We start from the raw sequence: 21,636 nt of genomic DNA, 5'->3' as shown, positions 1-21,636 counted from the left end.
TTGGCATAGGTGGTTTTCCTTTATTGGATGCTGCCCTTCCCGTGGTTGTTCCTTCCCGGTGAAAGACCTGGCTATTCATTGCTTGCGTTGAGAAACACGTGATGGTGTCTCTGCGGCTTCTTTACATGCATTTAAATCATTTGAGTACTTACAAAAGGAGTTCTCACTTCATCATTCTATATTTTCAGTATTTACAAGTAAGACACGCTTATATAATACAGACTCATATACACCCTATTATTATACATCATGATACTGTTATTAATAGGCTCGGTTTACAGGCATCTACAAGGGGACTAATTTCATTCGTGTACGGAGAGCTCCTTTCGAGGGTGCTATTAGGTCACCCGATGACTGCATTAGCAAAATGGGAACATCAAGTGGGGGGGATTTCGGTAGATCAATGGGAGTCAATAATGCAAATGATCCCTAAGTTGTCTCTCAGTGAGCCTAACCGTCTGTCTCAACTATATATCCTTTATAGGGTTTATAGGACTCCTAAGTGGCTGTTTGATTTAGGTCTAAGGCCAAATTCAAAATGTCCCAAGTGTACGCTCGATAATGCAGATATCCTACATATGTTCTGGACGTGTCCCTGTATACAAATATTCTGGATTATGGTTCTCAACTTAATATATATTGCCACAGAGCAGGATATTCCCAGAGATCCTATTGTCTGTGTGCTTGGATATGTTGAGGAGGCGGGAGGAGATGATTATTCACAAATAGCTGTTGCCAGAATGCTTTTTACTGCTAGAAAATTAATAGCATATCACTGGATCTCAGATAAAGTTCCCACGAGGAAAGAATATGTAACTAAGCTAAACCTCATACTATGCAGCGAGAAGGCCATTTATCTTAAACGGGGTAGACCGGCAGTGTTTGAGAAAATTTGGGCAGGACGGTTGAATGCTCCGGGCTTACAGTCTGTAAGTTTATTCTCGTGATACCATGTTTATATCACCCTGAAAATGATTTAGTCGTACTCCATGACTGGTGCCTTGGGATATGTGCCTTATCTATGTCTGTATTTTTCTTGTGATATATTTTATCATTGGACCAGGGTTGGGAAGGGGGAGAGCGGTTGGGAATGGGCAAAAGATTGTGGGGTATTTTGGAAAAAATTCTGTTATGTTCTGAAAACTTTAATCAAAAATATCTGATTAAAAAAAAAAATTATATGGGACCCTGCGTAACTTTTTTGGGGGCAGGTCCCCCCATTTTAGTAGCCAGCAAAAGCTGCGTACAAAACTATGAGCTGATATCAATAGCCTGGGAAGCTTTATAGGTATTACCCCCTTCCCAGGTTATAAACATCTGTCTTGAGCCATCAGCTTTCCCTCTGCTAGTTAAAAAAATTATGCAGGAGCCCACACCATTTTTTTTTTCAGAAAAATAATCTTTTAATAATTATATACATGTACAGAAAGCTGCACACACACTGTACTAATTGTATATGTCACTGACATCTTTATATCTATCTATTCTATGTGTATGTACTGTATGTAATCTATCTGTTCTTTCCTGTCGGGCACAGCTTTCATTTTACTTTATGCGGCTGCTGAATTTCTGGCTTTTTATCTATCTAATAAACATAAACACGTGTTTTGAAGTATATTTCCTTTTAATACTATGTGTAAATGACATAGAGAATTGCTCTATGTAAAAGCTCATATTAAAATTGCATTGCAATCAAATGGCAATCGTACTGCATTCAGATGTAAATCGGAAACACTCAAAGCACTTGGATTACACTCATCCGACTTTGCAGGAACAAAATAGGAGCGATTTTAAAATTGCTAGTGTGACTCAAGCCTAAAATGGATGACACTTGGACAACACCCACATCAAAGTCTGATCAGAATAATTTGTCTGTTCTTCTCATGTGTAGAAAAATCTGTTAAGTAAATGAGGCGTCAGAGTGTGAGTGTTCCACTGTCTGCCACAGGTTGTCGCTCTTCTCCTCCATTAGCCAGTTACTTCTCAAGCTATTTTCATTTTCAAGTATGTTTTCACTTTCACTTTCTCGGAGCACCGTGAAGCTCGGTTATGGTAAAGAAAACATTTAATATTTTGAAGGAAATCAAATCCCTGGACTCCATGGCAATATTCTAATACAGGGTACTCATCAACACAACTGGTATGTACATGTTGTTTTTGTCCACAGTGTGTGTCACATGTTTGCTGTATGTGTCCACAATCCGGAAGTAGCAGGGCTTTGGACGTAGCATACGTTCACTGTGTCCAAAGCGCTGCCTTCTATTTAACGCAGGTAAATTCGCATGTGGTCACTGAACCGTGCGGATTTACCAAATTCAATACATTCTATTGATGAAAATTGGCATGCTGCGGTCTGGAAAGAGAGCCGCATGTCAGTGTACGCCTGTGATACATAGTGGACATGTGATTTCTTGAAATCCCATCCACTATGCTGTCACAGCTGGCTGCTGCGGGTTTGACACTGCATAAAAACGCAGCAATTCTTGATTGTGGGCATGTATCCTAAGATCGGTGTTAAGTACATTGTACATCAGACTTGAAGCAGTGCCTGCTTGAATAAGATGCACAAAATTCATTAAGACGCGCGTGTCTCCTAATGAATGTGGCACATATTCCATCTGCCATGTTGCCACTCCCTTTTCCCAAATCTCTGGTAATTTTTCAAAAAGCTGGAGAAGCTGTTGCGTAAAACATTTGCAACGTTTTCTGTCTTTAACAAATGCATGTTGTTTGAGGAATTGGTCCAGGTCTTATATCCAGATGAGATCACGTATATACGATGCGTCATTCAGAAGTCCATGATTTTTCTCAGACGTAAAAACTTTTGGTTCTGATTTTTATCAGTGTTTGGTCTGTGTCAGTTTTTACCATCAGAGTTTTATCAATGATTCAGCGATTGTTCACTAATGGGAAAAAAACTGCAAAGCTCCATTCTATTACAATGTGAATCATGGACAGCACATAGATGACAAAGTGTATGCTCTGTGATTTTCAGGGACCCATAAACTTGTATGGATAGTTTTGATCAGTGATTCAGATCAAACATGTACATGTCTCCTTAACTTTTTGCAGACCACTCTCTCCGTGACTCACTGACGTCTGAGTTAGTAGAGCAAATTTTTCAAAATTCAGTTCCGATTACGATCGGCGGCTAATATTGTTTTTGCAGTTTTCACCGAACACAGCCAAACGTTATTGGAGTCAATGTGAGCAGAAACTACTGAATACAGAAGGTACGGAAAGTATTCAGACCCCTTTAAATTTTGCACTCTTTGTTTCATTGCAGCCATTTGGTAAATTCAAAAAAGTTAATTTTTTTCTCATTATTGTACAATCTGCACCCCATCCTGACTGAAATAAACAGAAATGTAGTAATTTTTGCAAATTTATTAAAAAAGAAAAACTGAATGTACAGTACTGTATTTATATGTGTGGTGGGCACCTTGAAGCCCCATGTGCTTCACAGAAGTTTATAATGTTGAGCCATGAAAATAATAAAAATCACATTTTCCTCACAAAAATGTTATTTTAGCACCAAATTTTGCATTTTCATAAGGGTAAGAGAAATTGCATCATACAATTTGTTGTGCAATTTCTTTTGAGTATGCCGATACCCCATATGTGGGGGAATACTACTATTGAGGCACAATGCAAAACTCAGAAGGGAAGAGGCACCACTTTGGAGTTCAGATTTTGCTGGAATGGTTTGAGGGTGCCATGTCACATTGGCAGAGCTCCTGAGTTACCAGAACAGAAACCCCTTATATGTGAACTCATTTTACAAACTACACTCCCCAATGAATTTATCTAGGGGTGCAGTGATTATATTGACACCACATGTGCCTCACAGAATTTAATACTACTGAGCGGTGAAGAAAGAATAAATTACATTTTTGCCACTACAATGTTGTTTTAGCCCCAAGTTTTTAATTTTTGTTAGGGCTAATAGGATTTTTTTTTTACAACAAACTGAGGTCTTTTTTTTCCTGAGAGCGCCATGATATATAATCGGGACATAATTTTCAGGCACAGTACAAAGCTCAGAAGGCAAGGAGCGCCAGATTTTACTGTTATTGTTTGAGGTGCCATGACACACTGGGAGAGCCCATGAGGTGCCAGAACAGCAGAATCCCCATAAGTGACCCCATTTTATAAAGTACACCTCTCAATGAATTAATCTAGGGGTGCAGTGATCATATTTACACCATGGGTGTGTCACAGAATTTTATAACATTGGGCAGTGAAGACAAAATAACTACATTTTTATAACTAAATTTAGTTTTTGCCAAAGATTTTATATTTTCACACAAGAAGTGGGTAAAATGGCACCAAACTTTGTCCCACAATTTCTACTGAACGTGGCAATACCCCATATGTTGCTGTACAGTACTACTTAGCCATGCAGAGAGACTTGGGAGGGACGGAACTCTATTTGCCTCCGGGAGTGCAGATTTTCCTAGAACAGTTTGCGGACTCCATATACAGAGCCCCTAATTGCTAGAAGAGCAGAATCCCCCCTCAATTGACCCCAATTGGGAAACTATACCCCTTGGGGAATTTATCTACAGGTGTAGTGACGATTTTCACTCCATGGGTATTTTCCAGAAACAAGCAGCAATGAATGTTGCAGAGTGAAAATTGCAAACTGCCATTGTAGTGAGCAGTACGCTGTAGTGACCAGCACGTTGCAGTCACCAGTACATTATGCCAAACCCGTGCTTCTGGAGGCATGCACCCATAAGTTAGGTGGGCTCTCATGGCTTGAAAAATGCCGAACGTGGACGCAATATGTGGTTTAGGTATACTGTGGGGCTCAGAAGGGAGGGGGGTATTTGGATTTGGGAGTAGAGAATTTGCTGAATTTCTTTTGGAGGGTGAGGAGCAATTTCGTGTTTCCAGAGCCTTTGTGCTACCAGTACAATGGAAGCCCCCTATATTTCCATTAACAGATGGTAGACCTGAATGAGGGCTTGCTTTTTTTTTGGATTGAGTTGAAACTTTTATTGGGAACATTTTACATAATGTTTGGGATCACATTTACACTGAGCACTTACATTGGGGTTTCCATCTAAATCTCCAAGTGACGTGATTCAGATGAAACCCCTGAGGGATCCATTCACTATAGTGAGGCAGCAGAGTTACTCTGGCCTCCGTCTGGCCTCTGTTCAGTGGTGTCCTTCTTTTCAGAAGTGCACAAAACTGTGGCCGACGGTACTTTTATGCAATCCTAAAAAAACGGACACCGCCGGAACACACGTCAGTTGGCGTCCACAGTGTCTCCATCTGCCTCACTATAGGGAATCTTTTACAGGGGGATTCCGTGTGAATCACGTTTTTCAGAGATTTACACGGAAACCTCGGTGCAGGCGCTCGGCACAGAATAAATGTGCGCCGAGACTTACTGTGATCTTTGGAGGCAGAATGAAAAAATCAACAGCATGTGAAGAATTGGTTTCACTTATTTTTTCCCCATTCCGTGTGCAGTATAAGTGATTAGGTGACTTTATTCTTTGGGTGCGATTACAGCAATACCAGATTTAAGCCTCTTTCACATGTCTGGGGCTCTAGTACGTGTGGTGACAGTTGTCACACGTATCGGAGACACATGCAGACGTAGATCCATTCAACTGAATGGGTCAGTGCACATGCCAGTGTGTTTTCACTGACTGTGTGTCCGTGGGCAAAACACGCTACATGTCCGTTTTTTAATATCAGCACCGGCTGCAAAACGTCCCGCACACGTGCACACGGATAACACACATGGATGTCATCCGTGTGACACGCATCAGCGCCAGGGAAGAATCGTTACAGTAAGCGCTGTTCCCTGTCGCCGGGTGCTGAACATGGCTCTCATCATTCTCCCCTGCTCTGCCAGCGATCGGCGCAAGCAGGGAAGAATGATGAGAGTTATATTTAAGTGATAAAAGAGACAGCAGGCGACGACTGATGGGACTATAACTCCCATCAGCCTACCCCTGCTTCTGCTAATAACAGTGACATCAGGAGCTGCTGATGGGGGTTTTCATCAGCCACCGCCTGCGCTATAAATAAATAAATGAAAAAAACAGTGTAGGTTCCCCTGTATTTTCTATAACCAGCCAGACAAAGCTCACAGCTGGGGCCTGCAACCCTCAGCTGTCAACTTCAACAAGGTTTGTTATCAAGAATAGAGGGGTCTCCATGCTGTTTTTTTAAATTATTTATATAAATAATTTTAAAAAACAGCATGGAGTCTCCTCCATTTTTGACAACCAACCCTGGTAAAGCATACAGCTGAGGACTGGTATTCTCAGGCTGGTAAGGGGCCACGCATACTCCCCCCCAGCCTAAAAATAGCAGCCTGCAGCTGCCCAGAAAACGCACATCTTTTAGATGTGCCAATTCTGCCACTTTGCCTGGCTCTTCCCACTTGCCCTGTAGCGGCGGCAAGTGGGGTTAATATTTGTTGGGTTGATGTCACCTTTGTATTGACATGCGACATCAAGCCCACGGCTTAGTAATGGAGATGCGTCTATAAGACACCTATCCACTATTAATCTTATATTTGTATGGTAAATAAAGACACAGTCAGAATAAAGTATTTTATTAGAAATAAAACAAAACACACACACACACACACACACATATATATATACTGAAAAAAAATAAAGGGAACACTCTAACACATCTTAGGTCTGAATCAATGAAATATTCTCATTGAATACTTTGTTCTGTACAAAGTTGAATGTGCTGACAACAAAATCACACAAAAATCATCAATGGAAATCAAATTAATTGACCAATGGAGGCCTGGATTTGGAACGATACTCAAAATCAAAGTGGAAAATCAAATTACAGGCTGGTCCAACTTCAGTGGAAATGCATCAAAACAAGGAATTGGTGCTTATTTGTGTGTGTGGCCTCCACGTGCCTGTATGACATCCATACAATTATAGAACCAGAAACACATGGGCCACTTGCACATTGAACAAGTCTGTAGGAACCTGTTCACACCACCAGAAAACTTGAAGACACAAAAGAGCACAATGAGGTCAAAAATACTCTGTTGTAAAAAAAAAAAAATAAATCACAGTAATCAGCAAGTGCTAGTCAAAAGATGAAAAGAAAACAGGGTATTTAGTTGATACGTTTTTTTGCAAAAAAATGTATACTAAGCTGCTCCACCAAATCGTCAAGGTATACCCTTATAGAGCAGTCCTAACTAATGTATAGAATCCCTATCTGATGTATTTAAAACCTGATCATCTGTATAATACCTGTATAAGCAGGGTTCAGAGAAGGACTATCCATGTGGACATGCAGGATGGAACAGCTTAAATGCAAATGACCCACAGAGGAGTGGTGGACTCCCCAGTCTTGTAGAAACAAGAGAACAATTATAGAACCAGAAACACATGGGCTACTTGCACATTGAACAAGTCTGTAGGAACCTGTTCACACCACCAGAAAACTTGAAGACACAAAAGAGCACAATGAGGTCAAAAATACTCTGTTGTAAAAAAAAAAAATGCATTTAAGCTGTTCCATCCTGCATGTCCACATGGATAGTCCTTCTCTGAACCCTGCTTATACAGGTACTATACAGATGATCAGGTTTTAAATACATCAGATAGGGATTCTATACATTAGTTAGGACTGCTCTATAAGGGTATACCTTGACGATTTGGTGGAGCAGCTTAGTATACATTTTTTTGCAAAAAAACGTATCAACTAAATACCCTGTTTTCTTTACATCTTTTGACTAGCACTTGCTGATTACTGTGATTTTTTTTTTTTTTTTTTACAACAGAGTATTTTTTACCTCATTGTGCTCTTTTGTGTCTTCAAGACATCCATACAATGCCTGGGCATGCTTCTGATGAGGCGGCAGATGGTCTCCTGAGGGATCTCCTCCAAGACCTGGATTAAAGCATCCACCAACTCCAGGACAGTCTGTGGTGCAACGTGACATTGGTGGATGGATCTAGGATGTGGGATTTTAGTGTTCCCTTTATTTTTTTGAGCGCTGTATATATATATTTGGACACACCTTGTCATTTAAAGATTTTTCTGTATTTTCATGACTATGAAAATTGTACATTCACACTGAAGGCATCAAAACTATGAATTAACACGTGGATTTATATACTTAACAAAAAAGTGTGAAACAACTGAAATTATGTCTTATATTCACCTCACCCCAAATCATCTCAATTGGGTTCAGGTCTGGTGACTGTGGAGGCCAGGGCATCTGGCGTAGCACCCCATCACTCTCCTTCTTGGTCAAATAGCCCTTAGACAGCCTAGAGGTGTGTTTGGGGTCACTGTCCTGTTGAAAAATAAATGATGGTCCAACTAGACGCAAACTGGATGGAATAGCATGCCGCTGCAAGATGCTGTGGTAGCCATGCTGGTTCAGTATGCCTTCAATTTTGAATAAATCCCCAATAGTGTCACCAACAAAGCACCCCCACACCATCACACCTCCTCCTCCATGCTTCACGGTGGGAATCCGGCATGTAGAGTCCATCCGTTCACCTTTTCTGCATCGCACAAAGACACGGTGGTTGGAACCAAAGATCTCAAATTTGGACTCATCAGACCAAAGCACAGATTTCCACAAGTCTAATGTCCCTTCCTGGTGTTCTTTAGGTCAAACAAGTCTCTTCTGCTTGTTGCCTGTCCTTAGCAGTGGTTTCCTAGCAGCTATTTTACCATGAAGGCCTGCTGCACAAAGTCTCCTCTTAACAGTTGCTGTAGAGATGTGTCTGCTGCTAGAATTCTGTGTGGCATTGACCTAGTCTCTAATCTGAGCTGTTGTTAACCTGCGATTTCTGAGGCTGGTGACTCGGATAAACTTATCTTCAGAAGCAGAGGTGACTCTTGGTCTTCCTTTCCTGAGCGGTCCTCATGTGAGCCAGTTTCTTTGTAGCGCTTGATGGTTTTTGCCACTGCACTTGGGGATACTTTCAAAGTTTTCCCAATTTTTCGGACTGACTGACCTTCATTTCTTAAAGTAATGATGACTACTTGTTTTTCTTTACTTAGCTGCTTTTTTCTTGCCATAATACAATTTCTAGAAGTCTATTCAGTAGGACTATCAGCTGTGTATCCACCAGACTTCTGCACAACACAACTGATGGTCCCAACACCATTTATAAGGCAAGAAATCCCACTTATTAAACCTGACATGGCACACCTGTGAAGTGAAAACCATTCCCGGTGACTACCTTTTGAAGCTCATCAAGAGAATGCCAAGAGTGTGCAAAGCAGTCATCAAAGCAAAAGGTGGCTTCTTTGAAGAACCTAGAATATAAGACATACCGTAATTTCAGTTGTTTCACACTTTTTTGTTTAGTATATAATTCCACATGTGTTAATTCATAGTTTTGATGCCTTCAGTGTGAATGTACAATTTTCATAGTCATGAAAACATAGAAAAATCTTTAAATGAGGTGTGTCCAAACTTTTGGTCTGTACTGTGTGTATATATATATATATATATGTATATATATATATATATATATATATATATATACACACACATATATATATATACTAGATGGTGGCCCGATTCTAACGCATCGGGTATTCTAGAATGTGCATGTCCACGTAGTATATTGCCCAGTGACGTAGTATATTGCCCAGTGACGTAGTATATTGCCCAGTTACGTAGTATATTGCACAGCCACGTACTATATTGCCCAGTGACGTAGTATATTGCCCAGTTACGTAGTATACAGCACAGAGCCACGTAGTATACAGCACAGAGCCACGTAGAATATTGCACAGCGACGTAGTATATACAGCACAGAGCCACGTAGTATATTGTCCAGCCACGTAGTATATTGCCCAGCGACGTAGTATATTGCCCAGTGACTTAGTATACAGCACAGAGCCACGTAGTATATTGCCCAGTGACGTAGTATACAGCACAGAGCCACGTAATATATAGCACAGAGCCACGTAGTATATTGCCCAGCCACGTATGTCACAGGTTAAAAAATAAAGAATAAACATATACTCACCTTCCGAGGGGCCCCTTGTAGTTCTGTCGCCTGTGTTCGGTTCAGGCAGCAGCTTCCGGTCCGAGGGTGTGATGACGTCGCGGTCACATGACCGTGACGTCACGGCAGGTCCTTCGCGCGCAGGGCCTGCGATGACGTCACGGTCACATGACTGTGACATCACGGCAGGTCCTTCTCGCGCAGGGCCTGCGATGACGTCGCGGTCACATGACCATAACGTCATGGCAGGTCCTTGTCGCACACCAACCTTAGCACCGGAACCTGCCGCTTGCATGGACCGGTCACCGGAGCGTCGGAAAGGCTGCGGAAGGCGAGTATAGTAATGATTTGTTATTTTTTTTAAATTATTTTTAACATTATATGTTTTTACTATTGAGGCTGCATAGGCAGCCTCAATAGTAAAAACTTGGTCACACAGGGTTAATAGCAGCGGTAACGGAGTGAGTTACCGCTGGCATTAACCCTGTGTGAGCCGTGACTGCGGGGAGTATGGAGCGGGCGCCGGGCAGTGACTGCAGGGGAGTAGGGAGGGACTAATCGGACTGTGCCCGTCGCTGATTGGTCGCGGCAGCCATGACAGGCAGCTGGCGAGACCAATCAGCGAATGAATATCCGTGATGGAAGTTGCCGACAGAAAGACGGAAGTACACCTTAGACAATTATATATATATATATATATATATATATATATATATGTATTTATGTGGGAATATATCTATTCTATCTATTCTAACCTGTCAGTGTGATTTTACTGTACCCCCGCATATGAATTACCAGCTTTTCAAAGGACACCGGTGCGTAAAAATCGGACAGCACTTGCATGGTGCGAGTGCTGGGTGGTTTTTTTTCTCACACCCATTGACTTCTATTGCGGGATGCGATCCGATTTCTGATTACAATCGCAGCATGCTACGATTTTTTCCAGTCCGATCGTGATCCGATCTGAGCTGGAAAAAAAACGCAGATGAAGACACAATCCTAGAATAACATTCGTCTGAATTCAATCCTATTTTTTATCGGATTGCATTTGTCTGATTTCATCGCAAGTGGGCATGAGCCCTTCCATAGATTTTTTACTTTCTGTAAACAATCTAAGTTTGATATGTGATGCCATTTTGTTGAGACCTTTAACATTTTAGTGTTCCACCCATAGAAGTATGAGGGTTTGAATAGATGACCAGAAGCACTGTCAGTACCTGAATACATTACCAGAATCGGTATCACTCTATCAATACATCATCAGTCATGTCAAAAGTGCGGCAGCCAATCAGTGAGTTTGGCTGTGCCAGTATAGATGGATATTCCTGCTTATAGCCACTTAGCTCACTGATTGACTGATGATATGACCGCTGGAGACTTCATGCTGGCCTGGGGCGATGAGTAAAGCTCTCTAAATAATACCCCAGTCAATGCCAAGCTCCACAATAACTCAAGAAAACTTGCTGCCACCACCAATTGCTTTACAGTCCGATTGAACACCTGTTAGAAATAGCATATGGATTTGGGGATGGGATGCAGTTTATAGAGCAAGAGGAACAAAGATATTACATTTTTATATATTTAATCTGAACAGTAAGCAATGTTTATAAAAATATACAAAAGATTTTAGAAAAGGGAAAAAACAATACAGCTTATACAATTGCATAAAATAAAAAGGAATAACAAGAACATTACTGAACCTGGGTCACGGAAATAGCTCAGATTCATGGAGGGAAGAACGTAGATCAATCCTACACAACAATGTACCTTCCTGTCATTGAGCAAGAATGATAATTGTCAATGGTTTGTTATTAATACAATTTACACCCATACACCTCCCCTCTGGTGACTCATAACAGGATTGAACTTCAGGAATTCATAGGATGTGTCTTAGTCTTAGAAAATTATGAGATTCCCAACAATTTTCAATATCTTTGCCCCTGGAGGGAGATATTGCCGTTCTCTTTCCTTTCATAATATTATCTGTTCATAGATAGGAGACATGGCATAGATGTTGTCATCTATCTGTCTGCTATCCATGTGGCAGACCCTGAGCATCACCCAGCAACGTGAAACCATGCTTTTTGTTTGCCATTTCATCACGTTTCTGAAAGTTTGACTTTCCTATCTATTATATTGATACAGTTCATTAAACCTCATTTCATAATTTCTATAAGGTAGACAAGGAATGTTATGTTTTATTTTTTCTTATTTCTAACTGTCGTAAATCTGCCATTCTCTGCATTCTTGCACATTCAAGCTAAGATTGGCCTCACATCTGCTAGCTATTAGGATTTTCATTAATTACCTATTTCCAAAGGAGGTGGTCAGCTGCATAGGTGTCATGAAAAGGTAACTTGTTAGATTGCAAGCTCTTGGCTAATTAAGGCCTCTTTCACATTTCCGTTTTTTGCCATTCGTCGCAATCCGTTGTTTTGGCAAAAAAATGGATCCTGCAAATGTTCCCGCAGGATGCGTTTTTTTGCCATTGACTTTAATTGACGACGGATTGCGATGGATGGACACATGTCGCATCCATCGTGCAACGGATGCGTCGTGTTTTTGCGGTCCGTCGTGACAAAAAAAGTTCAGGGAAACGTTTTTTTTGTCCGTCGGATCCGCCATTTCTGACTGCACATGCGCGGCCGGAACTCTGCCCCCTCCTCCCTGGTCTTCACAATGGGCAGCGGATGCGTCGTAAAACTGCATCCGCTGCTCACGTTGTGCAGAATTTAGCACAAGGTCCGTCGGTACATCGAGCCGACGGTTTGCGACGGCCCAGTACCGACGGAAATGTGAAAGAGGCCTAAGAAACTTCTTATAGATTTGCAATCATATCTATAACACATATATACACTGCTCAAAAAATAAAAGGAACACTAAAATACTACATCCTACCTTTCACTGAATGAAATACTCCAGTTGCAAATCTTTATTCATTACATAGGAATGCATTGAGAACAATAAAACATCATAAAAATGGTCAATGTAAACCAAAATTAATATCCCATGGAGGTATGAATTTGGAATGATGCTCAAAATCAAAGTGAAAAATCAAATTTCATGCTGATCCAACCTCAGTGGAAATGCCTCAACACAAGGAAATGATGTTCAGTAGTGTGTGGCTTCCAATTGCCTGTATGACCTCCCTACAGTGCCTGGGTATGCTCATGATAAAGTGGCAGATGTTCTCCTGAAGTATCTCCTCTCAGACCTGGATTAAAGAATCAATCAACTCCTGGACAGTCTGTGGTGCAGCGTGACGTTGGTGGACAGAATGAGACATGATGTCTCATATGTGCTCAATTGGATTCAGGTCTGGGGAATGGGCAGGCCAGTTCATAGCATCAATGCCTTCATCATGCAAGAACTGCTGACACACTTCAGCCACATGAGGCCTAGCATTGCCATGCATCAGAAGGAACCAAGGGCCCACTATATCTGCATATAGTCTCACAATGGGTCAGAGGATCTCATCCCGGTACCTAATAGCAGTCAGGCTACCTCTCGCTAGCATATGGTGGGCTGTGCGTCACTCCAAAGAAATGTCTCCCCACACCATTACTGACCCACTGCCTAATTGGTCATGTTGGAGGATGTTACAGGCAGCAGAACGTTCTCCACAGCGTTTCCAGACTCTGTCACATGTGCTCAGTGTGAACCTGCTCTCATCCATGAAGAGCATAGGGTGCCAATGTTGAATCTGCCAATCTTGGTATTCTCTGGCAAATGCCAATCGCTCTGCACGGTGTTGGGCTGTAACAAAACACACATTTGTGGATGTCGGGCCCTCATACCACCCTCATAGCAGCCACTGCTCCTCCTGTTTGTCCTTGCACAAAGGAGGAGGTAGCAGTCCTGCTGCTGGGTTGTTGCCCCCTTCCGCCCCCTCCACGTTTACTGGCCTGTCCCCTGGTATCTGCTTCATGCTCTGGACACTGTGCTAACTGACACAGCTACCCTTCTTGCCACAGCTCGCATTGATCTGACATCCTTGATGAGTTGCACTTCCTGAGCAACTTCAGTGGGTTGCAGACACCGCTTCAACCTTCTTTACAGTACCTACAAAGGTGAGAGAAATGACAAAATGCAAAAGTGACCAAAACAACAGCCAAATAGGATGAGAACAGAGAAATGGTTTGTGGTCACCCCCTGCAGAACCACTCCTTTATAGGGGTTGTCTTGCTATTTGCCTATCATTTCTACCTGTTGTCTGTTCTATTTGCAGAACAGGAGGAGCAATTGATTCACAATCAGTGTTGCTTCATAACTGGACAGGTTGATTTCACAGAAGTGTGGTTGACTTGGATTTACATTGTATTGTTGAAGTGTTCTGTTTATTCTTTTGAGCAGTGTGTATGTGTGTGTGTGTGTGTGTGTGTGTATATATATATATATATATATATATATATATATATATATATATATATATATATAAATATACAGTTGTTCTCAAAAGTTTACATACCCCAGGCAGAATTTTTACTTTATTGGCCTTTTTTCAGAGAATATGAATGATAACACCAAAACTTTTTCTCCACTCATGATTAGTGGTTGGGTGAAGCCATTCACTGACAAACTACTGTGTTTTCTCTTTTTAAATCATAATGACAACCCAAAACATCCAAATGGACTACCCCTGTTGAAGCTACATTTGGTAGCTACATGCGTTGGGTTCAAGCTCCTTACACATCTCAGTATATACTTGAATGTTCCTTTTGGTATTATCTGTAAGTATGTCATGTACAGTCTAGGAAAGACTAAGTGTAAGACGAAGAGATGAAGGGAAGGAAGCCCAACACTAGGGAAGGGATGAGTGGGGACCCCTTGGCAGATCTAAAGTCACCTATCTGCACCTATCGCTGAGGAGGAACTGAATCCCTGCCTGACCCTGGCAATAAGCCCTGCTTAGGGAAGGACGGGGTAAGACTAGTCAATTCCCACTGCAACTAAAGACAGTTGGGTTAGACAAACAAGGGGAACAATGATCTTGAGTAGACTCAGGGAGGTAACACAGACGTCCTCCAGCAGCACCAAAGAGGAAGATAGCCGACTACTGTAGCTCCAAGCCTCAACAGGGGAAAATGGAAATATCACCGGCGATTTCCAGAAGCAGACAGAAAGTCTATAAACACCCAGTCCAGGTGTGTCAATTAGAGCTAGGGGGAGGTTGCCACTGGTTCAAAGACTAGGACTAGGAAGGTGTCTGCAAAGCCAACCGCAGAGACCTTCTGCAGCCAGATGCTGTGCGACTGTCTGCAGCCTCTGATACACCCCTGACCAGGTATTCATATATTGATTGCTTTTGCACTTCACACTGACCCCTGTCCATACTAAGCCCCCCTTCACTCTGCCCCCCATTCTTCCCCTTCTCCATACTGAGCCTCCTTTTCACATTATACCCCTCATGCTGCCCCTTTCCTGTACTGAGCAACTCATATTTCCCTATCTTAATACAGAGCCCCTTATTCTGCCTCGTCTCCATGCTTCCCTTCTCTCCATAGTGAGTACCACATACTACCTCTTTATACAGAGAGCTCACTTTTCTGCCCCTTCTCTTCACTGAGACAACCACTCCAGCTCTTCTCTATATTCAGACTCCCCATGCTGACTTTTTTCATCATATTGAGTTAATGTGCTGATTAGTTGGCATTTCAGAGGATAGCATCAGGCGCACCCACTGATGAGCACCAGATGATATGCTTAGATGCAAAGGAGTGCCAATAAACAGGCACATGCACCATGCAACTTAGTTTGTACACCTGACCTGCATCGCTACAGGTCAAAACACATAATGTGCACACTGTGCCTTAGGCCCGCCATAGCTACCCTTCAACATTTGATATTCATTTGCTATGCTATGGGTGAAGTGAATGAGCCATGTGAGTAGCACTATGTGAATTCCAACCGTTGTCACAGACTGACCAAAACGTCAATAATTTTCTGGAGTTACAATAGACATTGTTTTCTTTCTCTTCATCCTTCTGAGTGCCAAGTTTTCATCTTTCCACAGCATTGATGAGACCTAGTTAGTATCCCAAATAAACATTTACATCCAGATACCTTATAAGTGACATCTTCTCTGTATCATTCATTCTTTAATTCTCAATCTTGTCTAAATGCCATTATGAATTTTCCCATCCACAGCTCTTTTCTGCATTCTCCGTCTTTTGTATCACATCCCCACATCGTGTCCTTAAAAATAAGAGTGTTATTAAAATGCTCATGAGTAAAGACATGTGCCTACACTAAGCCCTAAATAAGCCTCCTAATGTATATGGCCTCAACACTGTCCACCTTAATGAAAGATAACCACCCACTGTCCGCCATTATCAGCTATATCCGTCACACCATCTGTCCTTATGAACCATGACCTATACCATGACTGTCCCCCCTCCACTGGTTTCCCTTACACTCTCTATTGCTCCACATTGCCCCCCGTGCCAAGCTAACCTCTCTCAATACTGTCCCCTCATTTCAAGCTGCCCGATCTCCATATGCATTCCATGCCCTCTCTTCACACTATTCCCAAAAACTGCCCACGTTGTCCTCTCCAAACTGTACCCTCCTCACACTGTCCCCCTACATGTTATGATAGTCACCACAGCGCCCACACAATATGATATGCAGAACAGCTCCCACTCTGCAGTTTGATGTCCACTACAGTCCCCATTATATAGTATGATGGCCACCACAGCACTCTATACAATATTATGACTCCCCAGTCCCTGATACAGTATAATGGCCCCCATAGTACCCCACACAGTATGATATCCACCATAGCAACCCTATTTACTGTATGAAATTACCACAGTCCCCTATACTGTATAGGGTTACAGTATAATGCCCCCAAAACCCCTCATATAATATGTTCCCACACCATAGGTATAATATCCCCCGCTGATGCCCATATAATATGATGTCCCCCATTCTGTGGCCAAATAATGAGAACTTTTTTTAAAAAAAAGCTTATACTCTCTGTAAGGCACCGGTAGTAGCATCGTACGTAGTGAAGAGGCAGTGACCCACAAAGTTCCAACACAAAAGTCTCTTTAATGTGTTTCCTCACATCATTAAAGTCCAATTCACACAAATGCATATAACTTCAGTGTATATTATCAGTGTTCAGTTCACACCAGTTCATAGCAATACATATCATATGGCTTTAGATTTACAGTCCCTAAACAGGCCAGACTTCCCTTGTCCAGTTTCCCTGGGCGACCGCACGCCATAATACAGTCTCCATATACACAGCCTCATATGTTGCAGACACTACACACGCCAGCCCCCTCTGACTAGTTCCTGTGGGTGTCCTGCATCACTGTATCACAGTCTCTTACAGTCTATTTACTCACACAGCCGTACACAGTCCAGGATATCTCCGGATTGCAGCCAGGCACCATATCCACCTGTTTGCAATCGTTACACATGCTAGTCCTCTTTCTGGCACAGGACATCCACCTCCGTGTACAGGACTGTCCACATCCATATCTTTCGGGCACAGGACATCCACCTCCGGGCACAGGACTGTCCACATCCGTCTCTTTCGGGCACAGGACATCCACCTCCGGGCCAAGGACTGTCCACATCCGACTCCTTCAGGCACAGGACATCCACCTCCGGGAACAGGACTGGCCACATCCGACTCCTTCGGGCACAGGACATCCACCTCCGGGCACAGGACTGTCCACATCCGAGACCAGTACCATGGACGACTTTCATCGCTGTATACGCTGCGGGTGCCAGTCTTTTCAGCTGGCCTGTGCCTCCATGCACTCAGCCAGCGCTCTGCAGGCCTCTGCTCTGCACACCAGCACACACCAGACTGACACTGAGGTTGCACCTCACACACCTGACACACCCATACCTCTTACTGCAGGGCTTTTAACACACACAAACCTGAGGCCTTCAGCCACATGGAAAACCCAGGTCGGAAATCCGTGACTCCCATGCGCACCTATGGACTTCATCCGTCTGCATGCACAACCTGGGGAAAACACACAGCGACCCCTACCTGTGACATGAGTCACTGCCTCACATCTCCTAATCCAGGCTCCCTATCCATCGCTCCGCCATCTCCTGTTCTATCTAGTACATCAGTGGGCTGATGTCCCTAGCGTGGTGCTGTCTCCAAAAAATTAACACCACATATAACACAATGATAACTCTGATTACAGGTAATGCAGTAGATGTCACCTGTAGTCCTATGTAACACCACAGATAACACAGTGATAACTCAGTTAGAACTGAAAATGACATCTACTACATTATCTGTACTCAGCACATTGCTGTGCTCCACATTGCCCCCCGTGCCAAGCTAACCTCTCTCAATACTGTCCCCTCATTTCAAGCTGCCCGATCTCCATATGCATTCCATGCCCTCTATTCACACTATTCCCAAAAACTGCCCACCACGTTGTCCTCTCCAAACTGTACCCTCCTCACACTGTCCCCCTACATGTTATGATTGTTACCACAGCACCCACACAATATGATATGCAGAACAGCCCCCACTCTGCAGTTTGATGTCCACTACAGTCCCCATTATATAGTATGATGGCCACCACAGCACTCTATACAGTATTATGATTCCCCAGCCCCTGATACAGTATAATGGCCCTCATAGTACCCCACACAGTATGATATCCACCATAGCAACCCTATTTACTGTATGAAATTACCACAGTCCCCTATACTGTATAGAGTTACAGTATAATGCCCCCAAAACCCCTCATATAATATGTTCCCACACCATAGGTATAATATCCCCCACTGATGCCCATATAATATGATGTCCCCCATTCTGTGGCCAAATAATGAGAACTTTTTTTAAAAAAAAGCTTATTCTCTGTAAGGCACCGGTAGTAGCATCGTATGTAGTGAAGAGGCAGTGACCCACAAAGTTCCAACACAAAAGTCTCTTTAATGTGTTTCCTCACAGCATTAAAGTCCAATTCACACAAATGCATATAACTTCAGTGTATATTATCAGTGTTCAGTTCACAACAGTTCATAGCAATACATATCATATGGCTTTAGATTTACAGTCCCTAAACAGGCCAGACTTCCCTTGTCCAGTTTCCCTGGGCGACCGCACGCCATTTTACAGTCTCCATATACACAGCCTCATATGTTGCAGACACTACACACGCCAGCCCCCTCCGACTAGTTCCTGTGGTTGTCCTGTATCACAGTCTCTTACAGTCTATTTACTCACACAGCCATACACAGTCCAGGATATCCTCCGGATAGCAGCTGGGCACCATATCCACCTGTTTGCAATCGATACACATGCTAGTCCTCTTTCGGGCACAGGACATCCACCTCCGGGTACAGGACTGTCCACATCCATCTCTTTCGGGCACAGGACATCCACCTCCGGGCACAGGACTGTCCACATCCATCTCTTTCGGGCACAGGACATCCACCTCCGGGCCCAGGACTGTCCACATCCGACTCCTTCAGGCACAGGACATCCACCTCCAGGCACAGGACTGTCCACATCCGACTCCTTCGGGCATAGGACATCCACCTCCGGGCACAGGACTGTCCACATCCGAGACCAGTACCATGGATGACTTGCATCGCTGTATATGCTGCGGGTGCCAGGCTTTTCAGTTGGCCTGTGCCTCCATGCACTCAGCCAGCGCTCTGCAGGCCTGTGCTCTGCACACCAGCACACACCAGACTGACACTGAGGTTGCATCTCACACACCTGACACACCCATACCTCTTACTGCAGGGCTTTTAACACACACAAACCTGAGGCCTTCAGCCACATGGAAAACCCGAATTGGAAATTCGTGACTCCCATGCGCACCTATGGACTTCATCCGTCTGCATGCACAACCTGGGGAGAACACACAGCGACCCCTACCTGTGACATGAGTTACTGCCTCACATCTCCTAATCCAGGCTCCCCATCCATCGCTCCGCCATCTCCTGTTCTATCTAGTACATCAGTGGGCTGATGTCCCCAGCCTGGTGCTGTCTCCAAAAAATGAACACCACATATAACACAATGATAACTCTGATTACAGGTAATGCAGTAGATGTCACCTGTAGTCCTATGTAACACCATAGATAACACAGTGATAACTCAGAACTGAAAATGACATACTAATTGACTACTACATTATCTGTACTCAGAGTAAGCACTGTGTTATCTGTGGTGCTACATAGGACTGCAGGTGACATCCACTACATTATCTGTACTCAGCAGTATCACTGTGATATTTATGGTATTACACAGGACTGCAGGTGACATCTACTACATTATCTGTACTCAGCGCTATCACTGTGATATTTATGGTGTTACACAGAACTGCAGGTGACATCTACTACATTATCTCTACTATGTAACACCACAGATAATACAGATAATATAGTGATAATTGGATATGGGGATGCCTACCCTACTGTCTACATCTCGTCTCGGCCCTGAACTTATTTTTTTTTTAAACTAATTTTAAAAAGTAAGTACTTTTGTCATTTATATGTACTTAAACATTTCCTACCATTCCCTAATGTTTTTTTCATTTCAGATGACGTTTCCTTTGCGTCTCCTAGCATGCTCTCTGAAACTTCAAACAAATCATGAGGATGGGGCTGTGGTCACTTTTTTAAACCCTTACAGTAAATGAAGCCCCATATAAATACCTTTTATATGGATGCTCTTCAATTTGCAGCACTGTAAATCCTGAGGATATACCGGTACTTTTATAGAGAGTAATTTTATCAGTATTTTTATGTTCCAACAACACGGGGCATAAGCAAAGACAATATAATAGTTGAATATCCACTTTGGAAACAGTCATCTTTAGGCCAAAAGGCATATTTTGTTCTAGGAACTACAAAGTGTCAACTAAGAATAATATAGGTAAAGGTAAAGGAAAATGTTTTATGAGGTCATATTGTCCAATTTTCAATAGGATGTGCAACAAATTAATGCTTGAGATATATATATTATTATTATACATTTTTATAGCGCCATTTATTCTATGGCACTTTACATGTGAATACAGGGCAAATATAGACAAATACATTAAACATGAGCAAAAAACAAGGCACACAGGTACATAAGGAGGGAGGACCTTGCCCGCTAGGGCTCACAGTCTGCAGGGGATGGGTGAGGATACACTAGGAGAGGGTAGGGCAGATCGTGTGGCGGTTCAGTAGATTGAGGATCACTGCAGGCTGTAGGCTTGCGGAAGAGGTGAGTCTTCAGGTTCTTTTTGAAGGTTTCTATGGTAGGCGAGAATCTGATGTGTTGGGGTAGAGAGTTCCAGAGTATGGGGGAAGCACGAGAGAAGTCTTGGATACGGTTGTGTGAAGAAGAGATGAGAGGGGAGTAGAGAAGGAGGTCTTGAGATGATCGGATGTTGCGTGTAGGTAGGTACCGGGAGACCATGTCACAGATGTATGGAGGAGATAGGTTGTTGATGGCTTTGTATGTCATTGTGAGGGTTTTGAACTAGTCTCTGGGCGATACGAAGCCAGTGAAGGGCTTGGCATAGGGGAGAGGCTGGGGAATGGCAGGGAGACAGGTAGATTAGTCGGGCAGCAGAGTGTAAGATGGATTGGAGTGGTGCCAGAGTGCTAGAGGGGAGTCCAGAGAGTAGGAGGTTTCAGTAGTCAAGGCGGTAGATGA

The 21,636-nt window shown here is 43.0% G+C and overlaps 1 protein-coding gene across 6 annotated transcripts in view; it reads left to right on the top strand.

The window, feature by feature from the left end:
• The first annotated feature begins 2,003 nt into the window (after nucleotides 1-2,003).
• LOC143784124 (protein mono-ADP-ribosyltransferase PARP14-like) overlaps nucleotides 2,004-21,636 on the top strand; it is a 96,241-nt gene continuing 76,608 nt past the window's right edge. For all 6 annotated transcript variants that reach the window (XM_077272008.1, XM_077271988.1, XM_077271977.1 and 3 more), the window contains exon 1: nucleotides 2,004-2,140. The gene's annotated coding sequence lies outside the window, so the exon portion shown is untranslated. The remainder of the gene's footprint in view (nucleotides 2,141-21,636) is intronic.

The sequence above is a fragment of the Ranitomeya variabilis genome, chromosome 1, assembly GCF_051348905.1.
Source record: "Ranitomeya variabilis isolate aRanVar5 chromosome 1, aRanVar5.hap1, whole genome shotgun sequence".
NCBI classification, from domain to species: Eukaryota; Metazoa; Chordata; class Amphibia; order Anura; family Dendrobatidae; genus Ranitomeya; species Ranitomeya variabilis.
The sequence above is the reverse complement of the archived record's forward strand: the minus strand, read 5'-3'. Positions and strand labels throughout refer to the sequence as shown.